At 39.5% G+C, this 17,567-nt stretch overlaps 1 long non-coding RNA gene across 2 annotated transcripts in view; it reads right to left on the bottom strand.

The window, feature by feature from the left end:
* LOC112446399 (uncharacterized) overlaps positions 1-13,846 on the bottom strand; it is a 376,379-nt gene extending 362,533 nt beyond the window's left edge. For both annotated transcript variants that reach the window (XR_009494251.1, XR_003034383.2), the window contains exon 1: positions 10,197-13,846. This is a non-coding gene — a long non-coding RNA (uncharacterized lncRNA). The remainder of the gene's footprint in view (positions 1-10,196) is intronic.
* Between the last annotated feature and the right edge of the window lie 3,721 nt (positions 13,847-17,567).

The following is a 17,567-nucleotide window of genomic DNA, read 5'->3' as shown; positions in this document are numbered from 1 at the left end:
AGATGCACAGTGGACTCTAACGAAGAAATAAACCTTGGTTGGATTTAAATCACTGAGATGTTGTTACTGTGCCAAAAACTACCCTGTCCTGGCTCATATTCTCCCAGATGTTAAACAAAAAATCAAACAGATCAAGCTCTAAAAACATTAAAGAGGCCTACCTTCTTTCTGTTTTATTGGTCCAGAGCTATTAAAAAAAAAAAATCTGTAAGCAATATGGTTATTTGTATGCTCTGCCCAACAGATTTAGGTAAATTGGCTCAATAAACTGCTCTCTTAAAAAGAATTCTGTCAAATTGGCCATTTAGAAGTGTGTAAACAAGCAGTCAGTTGACATTTTTCAAATCACTTCAACTAGATGTAAAGGGAAAACCTATATAACACACTACAAAGTTCTCTACTGACACAGTAAATGTTGGTGAATACACTAAATACTAACTTCTACTTAATTACCAATAAATCATACCACAGTCAGTCAGTTCAGTCACTGAGTCATGTCCGACTATTTGTGATCCCATGAATCACAGCACACCAGGCCTCCCTGTCCACCACCAACTCCCGGAGTTTACCCAAATTCATGTCCATTGAGTCGGTAATGCCATCCAACCATCTCATCCTCTGTTGTCCCCTTCTCCTCCTGCCCTCAATCTTTCCCTGCATCAGGGTCTTTTCAAATGAGTCAGCGCTTTGCATCAGGTAGCCAAAGTACTGGAGTTTCAGCTTCAACATCAGTCCTTCTAATGAACACCCAGGACTGATCTCCTTTAGGATGGACTGGTTGGATCTACCTGCAGTCCAAGGGACTCTCAAGAGACTTCTCCAACACCACAGTTCAAAAGCATAAATTCTTCTGTGCTCAGCTTTCTTCACAGTCCAACTCTCACATCTATACATGACTATTGGAAAAACCATAGCCTTGACAAGACAGACCTTTGTTGACAAAGTAATGTCTCTGTGTTTTAATATGCTGTCTAGGTTGGTATAACTTTCCTTCCAAAGAGTACCTTTTAATTTCAGGCCAGCAGTCACCATCTGCAGTGATTTTGGAGCCCCCCAAAAATAAAGTCAGCCACTGTTTCCACTGTTTTCCCATCTATTTGCCATGAAGTGATGGAACTGGATGCCATGATCTTAGTTTTCTGAATGTTGAGCTTTAAGCCAAACTTTTCACTCTTCTCTTTCACTTTCATCAAGAGGCTCTTTAGTTCTTCTTCACTTTCTGCCATAAGGGTGGTGTCATCTGCATATCTGAGGTTACTGATATGTCTCTCGGCATTCTTTATTCCAACTTGTGCTTCTTCCAGCCCACCATTTCTCATGATGTACTCTGCATATAAGTTAAATAAGGAGGGTGACAATATACAGCCTTGATGTACTCCTTTTCCTATTTGGAACAAATCTGTTGTCCTATGTCCAGTTCTAACTGTTGCTTCCTGACCTGCATACAGGTTTCTTAAGAGGCAGGTTAGGTGGTCTGGTATACCCAACTGGTCAAACAGGAGATGGTTAAAGAGGAAGTGGTCAAACAGGAGTTGGCAAGAGTAAACATCAACATTCTAGGAATCAGCAAACTAAAATGGACTGGAATGGGTAAATTTAACCCAGATGACCATTATATCTACTACTGTGGGCAGGAATCCCTTAGAAGAAATGGAGTAGCCATCATAGTCAACAAAAGAGTCCAAAATGCAGTACTTGGATGCAATCTCAAAAATGACAATGATCTCTGTTCATTTCCAAGGCAAACCATTCAATATCACAGTAATCCAAGTCTATGCCCCAACCAGTAATGCTGAAAAAGGTGAAATAGAACAGTTCTATGAAGACCTACAAGACCTTTTAAAACACCCAAAAAAGATGTCCTTTTCATTATAGGGGACTGGAAGGCAAAAGTAGGAAGTCAAGAAACACCTGGAGTAACAGGCAAATTTGGCCTTGGAGTACAGAATGGAGCAGGGTAAAGGCTAACAGACTTTTGCCAAGAGAAGGCACTGGTCATAGCAAACACCCTGTTTCAACAACACAAGAGAAGACTTGATACATAGACATCACCAGATGGCCAAGACTGAAATCAGATTGATTATATTCTTTGCAGCCAAAGATGGAGAAGCTCTACACAGTCAGCAAAAACAAGACCGGGAGCTTGACTGTGGCTCAGATCATGAACTGCTTATTGCCAAATTCAGACTGAAATTGAAGAAAGTGGGGAAAACCACTAGACCATTCAGGTATGACCTAAATCAAATCCATTATGATTATACAGTGAAAGTGAGAAATAGATTTAAGGGACTAGATCTGATAGACAGAGTACCTGATGAACTATGGACAGAGGTTTGTGACATTGTACAGGAGACAGGGATCAAAACCATCCCCAAGAAAAAGAAATGGAAAAAAGCAAAGTGGCTGTCTGAGGAGGTCTTACAAATAGCTGTGAAAAGAAGAGAATTGAAAAACAGGCGAGAAAAGGAAAGATATACCCATTTGAATGCAGAGTTCCAAAGGATAGCAAGGAGAGATAAGAAGGCCTTCCTCTGCATTCAGTGCAAAGAAATAGAGGTAAACAATACAGTGGGAAAGACTAGAGATCTCTTCAAGAAAATTAGAGATACCAAGGGAAACATTTCATTTTATTGAGCCCAAAGATGGACTCAATAAAGGACAGAAATGATATGGACCTAACAGAAGCAGATGATATTAAGAAGAAGTGGCAAGAATACACAGAAGAACTGTACAAAAATGGTCTTCAAGACCCAGATAATCATGATGGTGTGATCACTCACCTAGAGCCAGACATCCTGAAATGTGAAGTCAAGTGGGCCTTAGGAAGCATCACTACGAACAAAGCTAGTAGAGGTGATGGAATTCCAGTGGAGCTATTTCAAATCCTAAAAGATGATGCTGTTAAAGTGTTGCACTCAATATGCCAGCAAATTTGGAAAACTCAGCAGTGGCTACAGGACTGGAAAAGGTCAGTTTTCATTCCAATCCAAAGAAAGGCAATGCTAAAGAATGCTCAAACTACCGTACAATTGCACTCATCTCACATGCTAGTAAAGTCATGCTCAAAATTCTCCAAACCAGGCTTGGAGAATATGTGAACCGTGAACTTCCAGATGTTCAAGCTGGATTCAGAAAAGGCAGAGGAACCAGAGATCAAATTGCCAACATCCACTGGATCATCGAAAAAGCAAGAGAGTTCCAGAGCAACATCTAGTTATGCTTTATTGACTATGCCAAAGCCTTTGACTGTGTGGATCACAATAAACTGTGCAAAATCATACCAGAAAGCAAATATAAACCAGTATTTATTTTTTAAAGTCATAATCAATTTTTATTAACTTTCAAAATTCTGATGTTCTATTTAACTTATATGCAGAGTACATCATGAGAAATGCTGGACTGGAAGAAACACAAGCTGGAGTCAAGATTTCCGGGAGAAATATCAATAACCTCAGATATGCAGATGACACCACCCTTATGGCAGAAAGTGAAGAGGAACTAAAAAGCCTCTTGATGAAAGTGAAAGTTGACAGTGAAAAAGTTGACTTAAAGCTCAACATTCAGAAAACGAAGATCATGGCATCCAGTCCCATCACTTCATGGGAAATAGATGCGGAAACAGTGGAAACAGTGTCAGACTTTATTTTGGGGGGCTCCAAACTCACCGCAGATGGTGATTTCAGCCATGAAATTAAAAGACACTTACTCCTTGGAAGGAAAGTTATGACCAACCTAGATAGCATATTCAAAAGCAGAGACATTACTTTGCCAACAAAGGTCCGTCTAGTCAAGGCTATGGTTTTTCCAGTGGTCATGTATGGATGTGAGAGTTGGACTGTCAAGAAGGCTGAGCACCGAAGAATTGATGCTTTTGAACTGTGGTGTTAGAGAAGACTCTTGAGAGTCCCTTGGACTGCAAGGAGATCCAACCAGTCCATTCTGAAGGAGATCAGCCCTGGGATTTCTTTGGAAGGAATGATGCTAAAGCTGAAACTCCAGTACTTTGGCCACCTCATGAGAAGAGTTGACTCATTGGAAAAGACTCTGATGCTGGGAGGGATTGGGGGCAAGAGGATAAGAGGACGACAGAGGATGAGATGGCTGGATGGCATCACTGACTCTATGGACGTGAGTCTGAGTGAACTCTGGGAGTTGGTGATGGACAGGGAGGCCTGGCGTGCTGCAATTCATGGGGTCGCAAAGAGTCGGACACAATTGAGCAACTGAACTGAACTGATTACTTAACAGCTCACCAAACTTAAAAGTTACATGAACTCAATTTTTGCAGATGTCTCCATCTGGTCAGGTTTCTTAAATTTGGCACTATTAACATTTGAAACTGGATTGTTTTCATTAGCAGAGGAAGCTGTCCTGTGGGTCATAGGATGTTTTGAAGAACCCCAACCTCTTCACACTAGTCACAGATAGCAACTTCTCAAGTCAAGACAACCAAAAAGTATCTGCAAACATTTCCTTACGTCTTCTAGCAGACAAAATCATCCCCAATTAAGAACCACTAATGCACTCCAACGTCCCCCACTACCAAAAAAAGTGACTGTAACCAGCTCTCTGCAGGTATCTGCTCTCCGCTGGAATCAGCTTTCTGCAGGAGATCCTTTATCTTGTCACTTTCAAAGAGCTGCTGCTGCTGCTAAGTCTCTTCAGTCGTGTCTGACTCTGTGCGACCCCATAGACGGCAGCCCACCAGGCTCCCCTGTCCCTGGGATTCTCCAGGCAAGAACACTGGAGTGGGTTGCCATTTCCTTCTCCAATGCATGAAAGTGAAAAGTGAAAGTGAAGTCGCTCAGTCGTGTCCAACTCTTTTCTAACTAACCTTTACACCAGATGCCCCTCTACTCAACTAACCTCTGGCCCAATCATACTTTTCGTATCTTTTTGATTACATAATTCCTTGCCTAATCTGTTGATTTGTTTCTTAAAAAGTAGAAATGAAGAATAAGTAATTAATAGATGACTGGCCCTTTTCTCCAGCTCCCCCTTTAGGAAGATCATGAGAAGATGGTGTGAATAAGTTAGCATGTAAGGAAGGATCGCAAGAAGCCAACAAGGCTGCACACGGTGGGAGATGATAAGTCTGATCTCCTGCCTCAGTGATTAACTGAGATACTTCACCATTTTCCTTTTAAGAACTTTCACAAGCAAGCAAAATCTTCAGAGTTTTGGGACACGAGTCTGTCTTCTCCCCAGGTTGCTGGCCTCCTGAATAAAGCACCCTTCCTTTTTCTAGCCAACATCTGTCTCTGTACTGTCTTTTGAGCAGTGGGCAGCTAAACCCAAGTTTGGTGACATGAATTCCATCCTATGGCTCCTTAGGCTGCCTCACTGCAGTGACTTCACAATAGCACAATAAACGAGGTCTAACAGAATTTTACTTTATTACATAAAGAAAACACACATTAATTGTAAAAATTAGAAAATAAAAATTTGCAAAACTAGCAAGATAATTACTTGCAATCTCATCTCAATTAGCATGTTTACAGACAGGCTCCCTGGATTCACTCATTCAACAGTAACCGAGTGACGTACTGGGCTCTGTCCCAAATGTCAGAAATAGAGTGCTGAGGCAGACATATTACAGCCTTTCTGGAGTTTACGGCTTCACAGGAGAACCAGATTAATTGCCTTCAGTACCAATAGAAATGATGATAAGAATCATAAGGCAAAGTCTAGGCTCTTATAGCCATATGTCACTGGCTTAAGGTGTTGTCTCAGGGAAGAATCTTTGAAGAAACAGCATCTTAGCTGAGATCAGAAAGGTTCTCCACTATGGCTAGTTGAGAATAACAATGGCTAGTGCTTGCTACCTCCAGGAATTTTTCTAAGTTTCTATGTATCAACGTCAGTCATGTCCCACTCAGTCGTGTCCAACTCTTTGGGACCCCATGGACTGTAGCCTACCAGGCTCCTCCCTCCATGGGATTCTCAAGGCAAGAGTACTGCAGTGGGTTGCCATTTTAATCCTGTGAACATCACTATAAGATAACTGCAATTATTATCCCTGTTTTAAAGATAGCATATGGGTTCAGAGATTATGTACCTTGCCCCAGGCCACAAAGCTAATTTGTGGAAGAAACAGAATCTGAACCTGGCCCATGTCTCTAATGACTAAGACAAGGAAAGTCAGCCCAGCACTGCCCCAAAGTGAGCCAGGCAGAGTGGGAGGAAGAGGGCTTCTGACAGAGGAGGCTATGGTGGACTTTATTCCCAGGCAAGGAAAGTGACCTTCCAGCCACCAAGAGAGAAGAGAGAGGACACTATATTTGTGGTAGTTTCTGAGTTAAATGTGGCCTCCTTAAATCCTTTCTTGGGAGAAGAAGGGGTATAAATTACTTACAAATTAAATAATTATGATGAGAAATAAACAACAAAAGAGTCTAAAAACAAAACTGAAAGAGAGGTGAGAAATTCCAAAAGGTTGAGTTCTTAACAGCAATTCACTTAAATACATATTGTGGATAAGTCAGGAAGTCTGAAATTCTAGGCTAAGAGCTCATATGTTTTGAACTGAAGTAAATGTTCTCATCATGCTTCTCTAAGTTGTATGTTTGCAATAAAATGAAGGAACTGTCCTCACTAAAATAATTTCCAAAAATTTCAGTGCTCTATCTCACTCCCTAACTCTAGTGATGACAGTTAATTTTATAAATCTAAGAACATTCACTATGATAATGATTTCAATATTACTGAATATCTTCACTTTATTGCTTTTATTATTTGAGACCACTGGTTTGATTTATATATGACCATATTATATATAAATTCTAAATATTACAAAAGAAAATAAAAGTAACTATTTTGCTTTTTAACTCACTTCCTATAAGAATGATACATCTTTTCAGAATTTAGAATATATATAATTATCTGTTGGTTAGAATACTAAGCTAATAAAACTACGTTTATGTATTTGATCTATGTCAAATTACTCTGTGGACACAGCTGCTTTGGGTATCTCAACATAATCTACCATGATATTTGGAAAATAACTCAAAATTGCTAGGGGACCACTAATTTCATTTTCATCTATGAAGTGACACCAAAATCTCAAGGATGAGTTTCTCTGATTAATTGCATTTTTTTGGATAACTGAGACTTATCTTGAAAAGATTTAGTATCCATCCTATCCTTAAGGTTGAAAATATTTGGTAGATGTTCTTGCCATCACATACTTTAATCCTTGTGTGATAACATGATAAAAAAACCATCATCATACGGAAATTAAAAATAATTTTATATTGTAAACAGAATTGTAAACAGAAGCAACAGAAAGAGCACAACATCGTGTTGAAAGTGTACTCATCTCTGAACAGAACCTATTACTTTTGAAAAAAAATACTAATCTTTCATTCTATTATCACTTGTCTGATTATTAAAAAGTGAATTGCAAAAGAAAACAGGTTTGATTCTCGTTGGTGTTATTGCATGAGGATAACTGAGAGGGATAAAAAGAATTTGTGGATATTTAATTCCCATGATATTTTTATTTTCCCCAACAAGGAAAAATAGTCTTCCTTTTCTATTACAAATTATTAAATGTAATGGTCAGCTATTTTGAAACTCACACAGCAATGTCAACCATAATTTTGATACTGCTTTAGTCTACTGTTGCTCATTTATCAGTCAATTAAGAAGTAGTAGGATATTGGATTAAAAAGTGATATGAGTACATGTGCATTTGTTTTTTAAACTACCTCACATATGCAGTCAAGACTCAAGTCTTGTTGGGAACTTCTGATACAATTCTATCTTGCTTTTACTCTTATGAGTGTTTTTTCCTTTGAGGGAAAATGTATTACATAATTTTGTTGAGACCAACAGAAGATGTTTGTTCCCCTTTCAAATTGTGTGTTGCAACCATTTCTTGCCTACATCTTACAGAAGTAACTATAACTCAAAGAGAAAATGGCATGTTTGTAATTATACTCTCATTCATAAAGTATTGTAGAAGGCAGGCACTTTTATATTCTATAGTCCAGAGATTCTCAAAGTCTAGCCCCAGACCTAGATCATCAGCATCACCTGAGACCCTGTTAGAAATGCACGTTCTCAGGCCCCACCCCAAAGCTACTAATTCAGAAACTGAGGATGAGACCCACTTAAGTCCTCCAGGTGATTCAGATGTACATCTAAGTCTGAGAAGCACTGCTGTCAGCTGGAGAGTATTTTGAAAGATAAGCAGACTTAGCCAAGGTCAGAAACTACTTCAACAGGTTCTTCTTATTTTAACACCTCATTTCTCCAGACTAAGTCTCTAATTAAGATTTTGATTTTTTTATATTTACAGTTGGTTTATTCAAATTTATTTATATTCTTTTTTAATTAGAATGTAATTGCTTTACAATGTTTTGTTGGTTTCTGCTGTACAACAACCCAAATCAGTTTTATATATATATATGTATTCCCTCCCACCACTCTAGGTCATCACAGAGTGCCAGGCTGGGCTCCCAAATATATGTATATTCTTCTAATTTTAAATCAGAGGATAATTGCTTTATAATGTTGTGTTGACTTCTGTCATACATCAACATGAAGTCAGTCAAAATGGATCTAATTTAAACTTTTCAAAACAACAGCACTGATCTGCCATCAAGGATTGGTCAGTGATTCCATCTAGTTTTCTCTAAATGCATAAAGAAGAGAACTTGGGTATTGTCCATAGTATACTCTTATGATATATCCCCCAAATAACTCTGAGAGAATCTGGTCCTTCTCAGTTATATTGTCTCCAACTAGCTCACTTTGGATGCCTCTGCTAGAACCACAAGATGGAGATGAGTGTTGCTGCCACTGTTGCTAATTAAACTTGATCAGAATTTCCTATTTTGACCAGATTTTTTAAATATTGCAAAACCAAACGTGGATTGTTCTCAGAAATATTAGTATTTTACACTACTTCATGCAGATAATATTGTCACTACTAAAATAATAAAATCTTCCCAATAAATCTCAATGTACTGTAATAAAGGGAACTGAAATTCCTAATGAAATTGAGAAAGAGCATAATGCCCTTTTGTATAAACCGATCTGGAAAATGAGTCAACAAAGATTTTGTGACCAGTTGCCATTTCAATAAAGGACAAATAGAGTTATGAAGCCAACCAACTAGTTTCCTTTCTTAATGGCTCCCCTCCTGCTAGCTGGACTGGGAAGACTAGGTTGGAGAGGGAGGGGAAAAGGCATGGTTCTAGGCACACAGAGAAAGTGAGGCATGAAACCAGCTGGACTCGAACTAGAAGATTGTTAATGGCACAGGGCAAGTGATGACGAGAGGAAATCAACCAATGAACAAGGTCAGAAGCAGACAGCTACTTATCATGAAGGACGAAGTAGGGTTTGATCCTAAAGGCAACCAGAATTCATTATAACATTTTAAGTAAGGAAGTGTCATTATCGATCCAGAATTACAATGCCACCACTTTGCCAACAAGCAATGGATTCTAAAGAGAAAATGCTGAAGAGCAACTGCCATCAGGACAAAGGTGATTAAAAATCAAAGCTAAAAGCAATATTGCTACCAAAACCCAAATCTGTGTGCCCAAAGCACAGCTGAGGCCAAACAATATGAAAACATTGGAGTCTGAAACAGAGAAAGGTTTACTGCAGGGCCCAACCAAGGATGGCTCATGCCTTATAAACTCCAAACTCCCCAAAAGCTTTCAGCAAAGCCCTTTTCTAGGAAAGATGAGGGAGGGGTGTGATTATTTGTTGCACACTTTTTGGTGTCAGATCCTTTGCCTTTGAGGTCAGGTCATGGGCAGGTAACTATGTTCCTGTAAACCTCTACCAAGTAAATGCTATTCTCTGTTGTGACAAGAAAGGGTGGGGTCACCAGGCACAACTTTCCCTCTCCGAGGTCCAGATCCTGGCTAAGAGGAGGCAGATCTCAGCTGACGGTTCCCTCAGGGCCAGGTCCCCAGACTCTGTCCAGCTGCCATGGCTGAGGAAGCCAGGCACCCAGGACCCAGCTGGTCCTCAAGCTCCTCAGGCTACCTGGACAGCAGGGGCCAGGTTCTGCAGACTGTGACCCAGGCAGAGAGTAACTGCCAGCATGTCGCAGAGGCAGGAGTGGGGGAAAAGTTCACCACTGCCTCAAGGTCTGGACAGGGTCAGTGCACAACCTTGTCAAGGGCTCTGGAAGGACAGAGCTCCCAGCCTGTTTCCTAGACCCTCTAACTTACCCGCTGGCCGAGGCCGGGTGAGATGGAGGGCACCAGGGAGAAGGCCAGGATCCACTTTTTACCTCATTCTCCACCTGACAACCACCATTCTGACGACCGTTTGCTGAATTGGCCACTAACTGTTGCTCAGTGACAGTTGCTCACTTGGGGGAAGAGCCCACAGCAGAGCCAACCAATGGCTGAGCACAACTGCTAATAGTCACTCAATGACAGTTGTTTGCTTGGGGGAGGGACCCACTGTGGTGCCGACCAATGGCAGAACGGACCTCTAATCGCCACTCTAGCCCTCTGGATGTTAGTGGTCTGGTAACCGTTGCTGGTAATGGGTTGCACAGTAACGGCTCCAGCAACTGGCTGACTGCTAAGGGCTGTGCACTGTCCTGCTCTATTACCCTGTAGCCTTCTCTGAATTAACATACAAATGTATGCTGGAGAGGAAAGGTGCCACTAATCCTCTGACAAACACAACCAGATTTTGAAGCTTATTTTAGATTCAACTAGAGAATCATTCCTACATATATCTATGTACATATACACACACACACACGCTATACCTTTAGAAAACGGGCTTACAATTGAGTTACGAAAGATGTCTGTCCAAACGACGTTATCCACACCAAAGTCTGGGCGATTCTCCTCCTCAGCCTCCCCTAGTCCCTACCTAGCCAGTTCTTTAGGTGGTCTACTGGAATTGCTTTCTAAATTGCCTGTGCCCACCTCACTGAGCACAGGTTTTTCTGGTTACTTTCCAGTTTAACTTTTAAAATGCCATGGTTATTTCAAAGAAAAGAACCATTTGTAGGCACCATTTTTTTCAATCCTTTTCCTTTCACCTGTCTCCACTCAAGGTTACACCCTCCATTTGTCCATCTTTTCTGTTTTTTCACTACCAGCTAGCTGTTTCAAGGTTCCACAGTGGGGAATACGGGTAGTCTCACTATGCTTTACTTTTTCACTCTGTCATTTTTGAGTACTCTTGGGCAGCACTCATGCTTGTTTGCTAAAGCATGGTTACCATGGTAACATCAACATTATTTTTAAAAGAAAATGGCAAATCAAAAGCTTATTTTAAATGAAACAGTGAGCAAAATAGGTAGAACTCAGTCAAGTCTCAGATTACTATAGAGTAATTCCCTTCTCCTGAGCACACAATATTTCTTAAAAAGCAGCCATTCTCCAGGGGAATATTAAAGATAAACAGTCTACTTGTTTGTTTTTTACCTATCTCTCAAAGTATCTTTTAGCAGAGAAAGTTCCTGGTTTTTCAGTAGTTAGCCTAGGTGAGGAAGCGATCGTGTCTACTCTCCCAAATGTTGCTAACCTCTCTGAGCATTCCATTGAAGTCAGAGTGGAACTTTGCAGTCCTCAAATCTTTCAAAGAAATGTTCAGCCTCTCACTATTTTATCTATCTCTCAAGAATTCATGTACAGAAATCCCACTACAGTAAAACCTCAACAAGGGAGAATAAAAATAATGAACATGTCAGTCCCCTGGCAGCTGATACTAATAGCCAGCCTTATGCAAAACTAATTTCTTGAGTTGAAATTGGTTTATTATGTGAGTTATGGCATTATATAATGTAAGATTTAGCTGTCCTATTTAATAAAAACTGTTACTATTCTTGGCAACTTAAAAAGTGCTAATATTAAACTATGCAATTTCCATACCTTTCAATTTCTTGTGTGCCCATGTTATAGAAAGCCTGATTTGAAATATAAATAAATAAGAGAATATTACATTTTGTACAAGGAGAGATTCAATAGTGATCTGATTTTTTTCCTTTAAAGTATGTCTTTTAAACGCACACGTGATAGCTCCTGCATTTTCATAACATCGGAATTCTGAAGTTCTAAGCAATCAAAGCTGCAGGAGCTGACCTATTGCAATTTTGCTGCCATGGCAAAATCAGCCCCTTTATTCTAAACTACTCATTTTCAAAGACAGTCTCAGCAGTGTGTTTTTTGTTATGACTCCAGTTTATGCAACTTTTCCTTAGGACCTTACCTCATCCATATATCTGAGATTCCTAAATGCAGTGAGCTATCAAGTCATAGCATTATTTTCTTTTTCATCTGTAAAGTAGGAGTACAGAACAGAGGATGAGCAATAAATTGGGGTCACAGATGTGCTGGGCATGTATTCTCTCTGATATCCATTCAGAAGTTATGAAAATGTAGGAGCTGACACTTGCATATTTAAAGGCAAATATAATCACAAAAGGGGGGAAAGAGTTCACATCATTGTGAATGAAGGGCAAGCATCCTAATGGATACTGTAGGCTCGCATGGGGCCACAGCTGAAATTAATAGTGAGTAACTTCTAAGCAAGACTTCCAAAGGGAATGATTCAAAAGAGGAAAACCAAAGTGCATGCATTCTCTTGCTCCCTGCCAGAAAATCGGGGTATCATAAATTCACTGAGACATCCAATGAGAACACAAATGGGATTTTCCAATTTGCAGAAAAATCAAAGATGTCCATGTAGAAGGGATGACAAGAGGGCTTCTTAATTAAGGATTATAGGACTGGACTATTCAATTCAGAGACAAAGTTTTTTTTTTTTTTTTTTCCCTCAAAAAATGCCATTCTTTGATTAATTATGTATTATCTGTGTTCCTATGGGCTTCCCTGGTGGCTCAGAGGTTAAAGCGTCTGCCTGGAATGCGGGAGACTCAGGTTCGATCCCTGGGTTGGGAAGATCCCCTGGAGAAGGAACTGGCAACCCACTCCAGTACTCTTGCCTGGAGAATCCCATGGACAGAGGAGCCTGGTGGGCTACAGTCCATGGGGTCACAAAGAGTCGGACACGACTGAGCGACTTCACTTCACTTCACTTCACTTCACTTTGTGTTCCTATAGTGCCTGGAGCTATGGAACCAATGTATACCAACATATTTTTTTATACATATTTTACGAAACTTCTGCATTTATATCTTTGTCCATATCTAAGCTTTTAGCTGGAAGTGTCAGTTTGAGTAGAACCCCAGGAGTAGGAGCATAATCCCTCTACATGGGTCTAAAGAACAGAGAAGTACATGGATGAACTTCCTGTAGCCCCTAACACCAAAGAGCTCTTCACCTCCCACACACAGAACTCTTGAACTTTGTGATTCTGAGGATATCAAGGATAGTTTCAGTGAAAAGGAGTTTCTCACCCAACAGACAAGAAAAAGATCCATTCGACTCAATAGTGTATGAGCTGAGCTTCCACTAAAGCAAGTAACTCAACATGTCATAGTTTTCAAGGCAGCTTATAAAATCCAATTTCATCTCTCAGCAATGCATTGTTGATGATGCTTGTTACCTGGATGGCCTGCAGATGTGTTTTAGGGATTAAAAAAAAGACACTGAATTTAATTTACAACTGTCCCTAAAAACAAGGGAGCTCCTCCGAATTAGAAAATACAACCTTAGAAATCAGTACACCTATTCAGATACAAATAAATATTAATCATATTAGCAAAGCAAAGGAATTTTTATCTATTTCAGTTAAAATATCTGCCTTTGCTTAAATTATGTAACTAGTAAGAATTTTTGAGAGTAATTCAAATAAGTGCTTTAGTTTTCAACTAACTTTTATTGCTCATTTGCCCTAAAGACTGAGAAGAACTTTAAAATTAACACAGTTACCTTTTACTTATTCATGGGGAAAAGGTTAACAATGTGAGAATCCGTTTTACTTTCTGACTTCCATTGCCATGATTAAAGAAATTATTATAATCATTTGCCAGTTACTCTTCTGCTACCTTTATGTTTGTGTTCTTTTGTTTATTATTTGAAACTAAAATCTTTTATCACCATCCTACCTGGGATGAAGCACAAACTGAAATCAAGATTGCTGGGAGAAATGTCAATAACCTCAGATATGCAGATGACACCATTCTAAGGGCAGAAAGCAAAGAGGAACTAAAGAGCTTCTTGATGAAGGTGAAAGAGGAGAGTAAAAGAGCTAGCTTAAAACCCAACATTCAAAAAACTAAGATCATGGCATCCAGTACCATCACTTCATGGCCAATAGATGGGGAAGCAAAGGAAACAGTGACAGACTTTATTTTCTTGGGCTCCAAAATCACTACAGATGGTGACTGCGGCCATGAAATTAAAAGATGCTTGCTCCTTGGAAGGAAAGCTATGACAAACCTAGACAGTATATTAAAATGCAGAGACATTACTTTGCTGACAAAGGTTCATATAGTCAAAGCTATGGTTTTTCCAGTAGTCATGTGTGGATGTGAGAGTTGGACCATAAAGAAGGCTGAGCACCGAAGAATTGACACTTTTGGACTGTGGTTTTCAAACCAGTCAATCCTAAGGAAATCAACTCTGAATATTTACTGAAAGGACTGATGCTGAAGCTGAAGCTCCAATACTTTGGCCACCTGATGCAAAGAGCTGACTCATTGGGGAAAACCTTGATGCTGGGAAAGACTGAAGGCATCAGGAGAAGAGGATGACAGAGGATGAGATGGTTGGATGGTATCATCGACTTGATGAACATGAGTTTGAGCAAGCTCTGGGAGATGGTGAAGGACAGGGAAGCCTGGCGTGCTGAAGTATGGTGTCGCAAAGAGTCGTCCATGGGGTTGCAAAGAATCAAATACAACTGAGCGACTGAACAACAACCACCTGTGGAAAGGTTAAAAGACAGAGTTTTCTTTACTATGGTGATTTATTTCTCCAAGAAATTACAGCATCGCATTCCCACATGGATTGGGAAGCAAAAGAAAAAAAAAAGAAAAGAAACAGAGCTGAGTCAGTTTTCAATTATATGACTGAATCATTGGGCATAAATTTTGAATTCCCACACATTTCAATAAAACCACTGATAATTAAGCAAACTCAAAGCACACAGTGAGACACTAGAACAAATACTTGCAGATTAGCTACGTAAAAGCTACTTCCCTTAAAGGAAGACAACCCAAAATTAACTTTAAATAGCTATGCATTAATGGAACATGTACTCTGCATGATCATGTAACACACTAAATGCCAACATTTATTTCTAATTGAAAAACCATCCTGGAGGAGGGAAATCACTGACCTCTGCACATATATAAAATTGAAGAGAATATGCTTATATAAGTCCCATGACCTTTCTGCACTTAGACTTTTGCATTTCAAAAACTATCTCACTTTCCTTAAATACTGTGATGCTTTGATAAATCATGCTGTCACACTGAAAGCCAAAGGTAGTATACATATAGCGCTGTTTTTTTAACATAACAAAATTAAGATTTTTATTCTATGTTTGCAGTAGCAGTATGTATCTGTTTGCATCCAAGAACAAAAATGGAACAAAATAAATTTTCAGAATCGACAAATTAAGTGATACATCTGTCCAGACATGGAAACAAATTGTTGAAAATAGTGTTATTTACTACAAAACCGCAGGACTCATTTTGCAATGCCTGTGCTCAAGGAGGAAAGGGAAGAGGGGATGTATTAATTATACATGACGAATGACTTGACACTTCCTGGGTGTTAAGATGGAGTTTTGAAAGACTTTCCTGGGGCCTTGCTTCATGCTTCAGATGAATATGTGTTTCTTCAAATTTTTACATTTCAAAGACTTTTTTAATAAAGATGGCAAAACACATTATAAATTTTGAATACACACACACATACATTACTCATATTCAATTGCTCTCAACATTCAAAGAGTCAACCTCTGAGTTTCTGTAAGAAAGATGGATGGTCCCCATTTATTCATGTGCCTCCAGTAATCTAATGATTCTAGTTCTCCCTTAGGTTCTAGATGGTAGCGTGCATCTTGTTAGTGTTAATATTTCATTCAAAGAAACCTGAATGACATGATGCAGTAGTATTTATGTGTACAATAAAATTATGATTACTTATGAGAAAAGGGATAGTAATAAAATCTCACATTTGAAAATGACATTACACCAAATTTCAACTTCCAAACATTGTACCAATATTGGCTTTTATCTTAAAATTGTGCCATTAAAAGACAATTAAACTATTACTTTACTGTATACCTAAAACTAACAAAATATTGAAAATGAACTATACTGTAATATAAAATTAAAATTCAACTTGAACAACAAAATAAAATAAAAGACCATTATACCTATTTATATATCTGTTATTTCCAAAGCTGTCAGTTCAAGTTATCCAGAGTTTGTTCCATAGTCTCATACATTAAGTATTCATACAAGAAATCAAGAGAACTAACATCGCCAGATCCTAACCAATTCCCCTCTTCCTCCTTCCAGTTGAATAAAGAAGTAATAATCTTATCTCTCTCCTCTTGCCTCAGATTTCAGGAAGCTCACAGTACATATAGAGATGGGTGTTTCCAACAGAGAGAGACGGAAATCGGCAAAGAAAAAAATTGTCGTTCTGAGTTACCATGAACATGACAGATTGCCCCCTACAACCCTGAAATTCCCTAATAAAGTAGGTTATAAAACATAAGGCCCAACTCGCCACATTTTTTTTGCTGGAATGGCTGCTCTGTGATATGTAATGCTGAGATCATCCTGACATAACGTGCAAGGCTGGATCTCTTTTTTTCTTTTTTTTCCTGCCCTCACACCAGCTCACCGCCTGCACAATTAATTCATCACCAGCAACCCCAGCTCTCAAAGAAAAGGAAAGCAGGGAAGCAGTAGGCTAATCACATACTAGATGTGCCGGCAGTATAATGCCTTCTTTGTCTTTCTCTGCTTGTCACTCTCATTAATACCTGAGAGCAGGGACCACATCCTACTCTATTACGTGTCTGTGTAGCACTCAGCACAGGACCTGGCATCTAATAGGCACAAAATAACTGCAACTGAAAAGAATGAATTTAAGCCATGATTAGAGCAGAATCTATGGAAGCCTATGTAGTGTCTCCAAGCTTCAAAACCTAAGTACACAGGGATGGCTTAGATCACTGAGACTAAGAAGACCTCATGGTCCTGGGCAAGGGTTGGAACTTCTGCTTCACACGGAGGTGCCCCTGCTTCAGGCCCACAGAGCCACTGATATTCCTGCTTGAGGTCATCTGACCACGGGAGGTGAGGAGGGACAGGGCAAGTAGAGGCCAGTTTAGCAGAGCGGTGAAGACAAGGAGAAGGACAGGTCTACAGTCATGCACAGCTGCCCACAGATGCGGACTCAAGAACTACAAAACCGATTTCCCTATTCCTTAACTCTCCAGGGCACAAAGAATAGGGAGTAAGTTAAATATTGGCATTTAGATATGCTGCTTCTTCTGAATAAAAAACAAGTGTTTATTTTTTCCATTCATTTTTTCAGATAAATATATCTCTGGGTACCTACACGTGCATGCTAAATTGCTTCAGTAGTGTCTGACTCTTTGCAACCCTATAGACTATAGCCCACCAAGCTCCCCTGTCCATGGAA

Source organism: Bos taurus, chromosome 4, assembly GCF_002263795.3.
Source record: "Bos taurus isolate L1 Dominette 01449 registration number 42190680 breed Hereford chromosome 4, ARS-UCD2.0, whole genome shotgun sequence".
Classification (NCBI taxonomy): domain Eukaryota; kingdom Metazoa; phylum Chordata; class Mammalia; order Artiodactyla; family Bovidae; genus Bos; species Bos taurus.
Note: the sequence above shows the minus strand (reverse complement) of the source record. Positions and strands in the feature narration are given on the sequence as shown.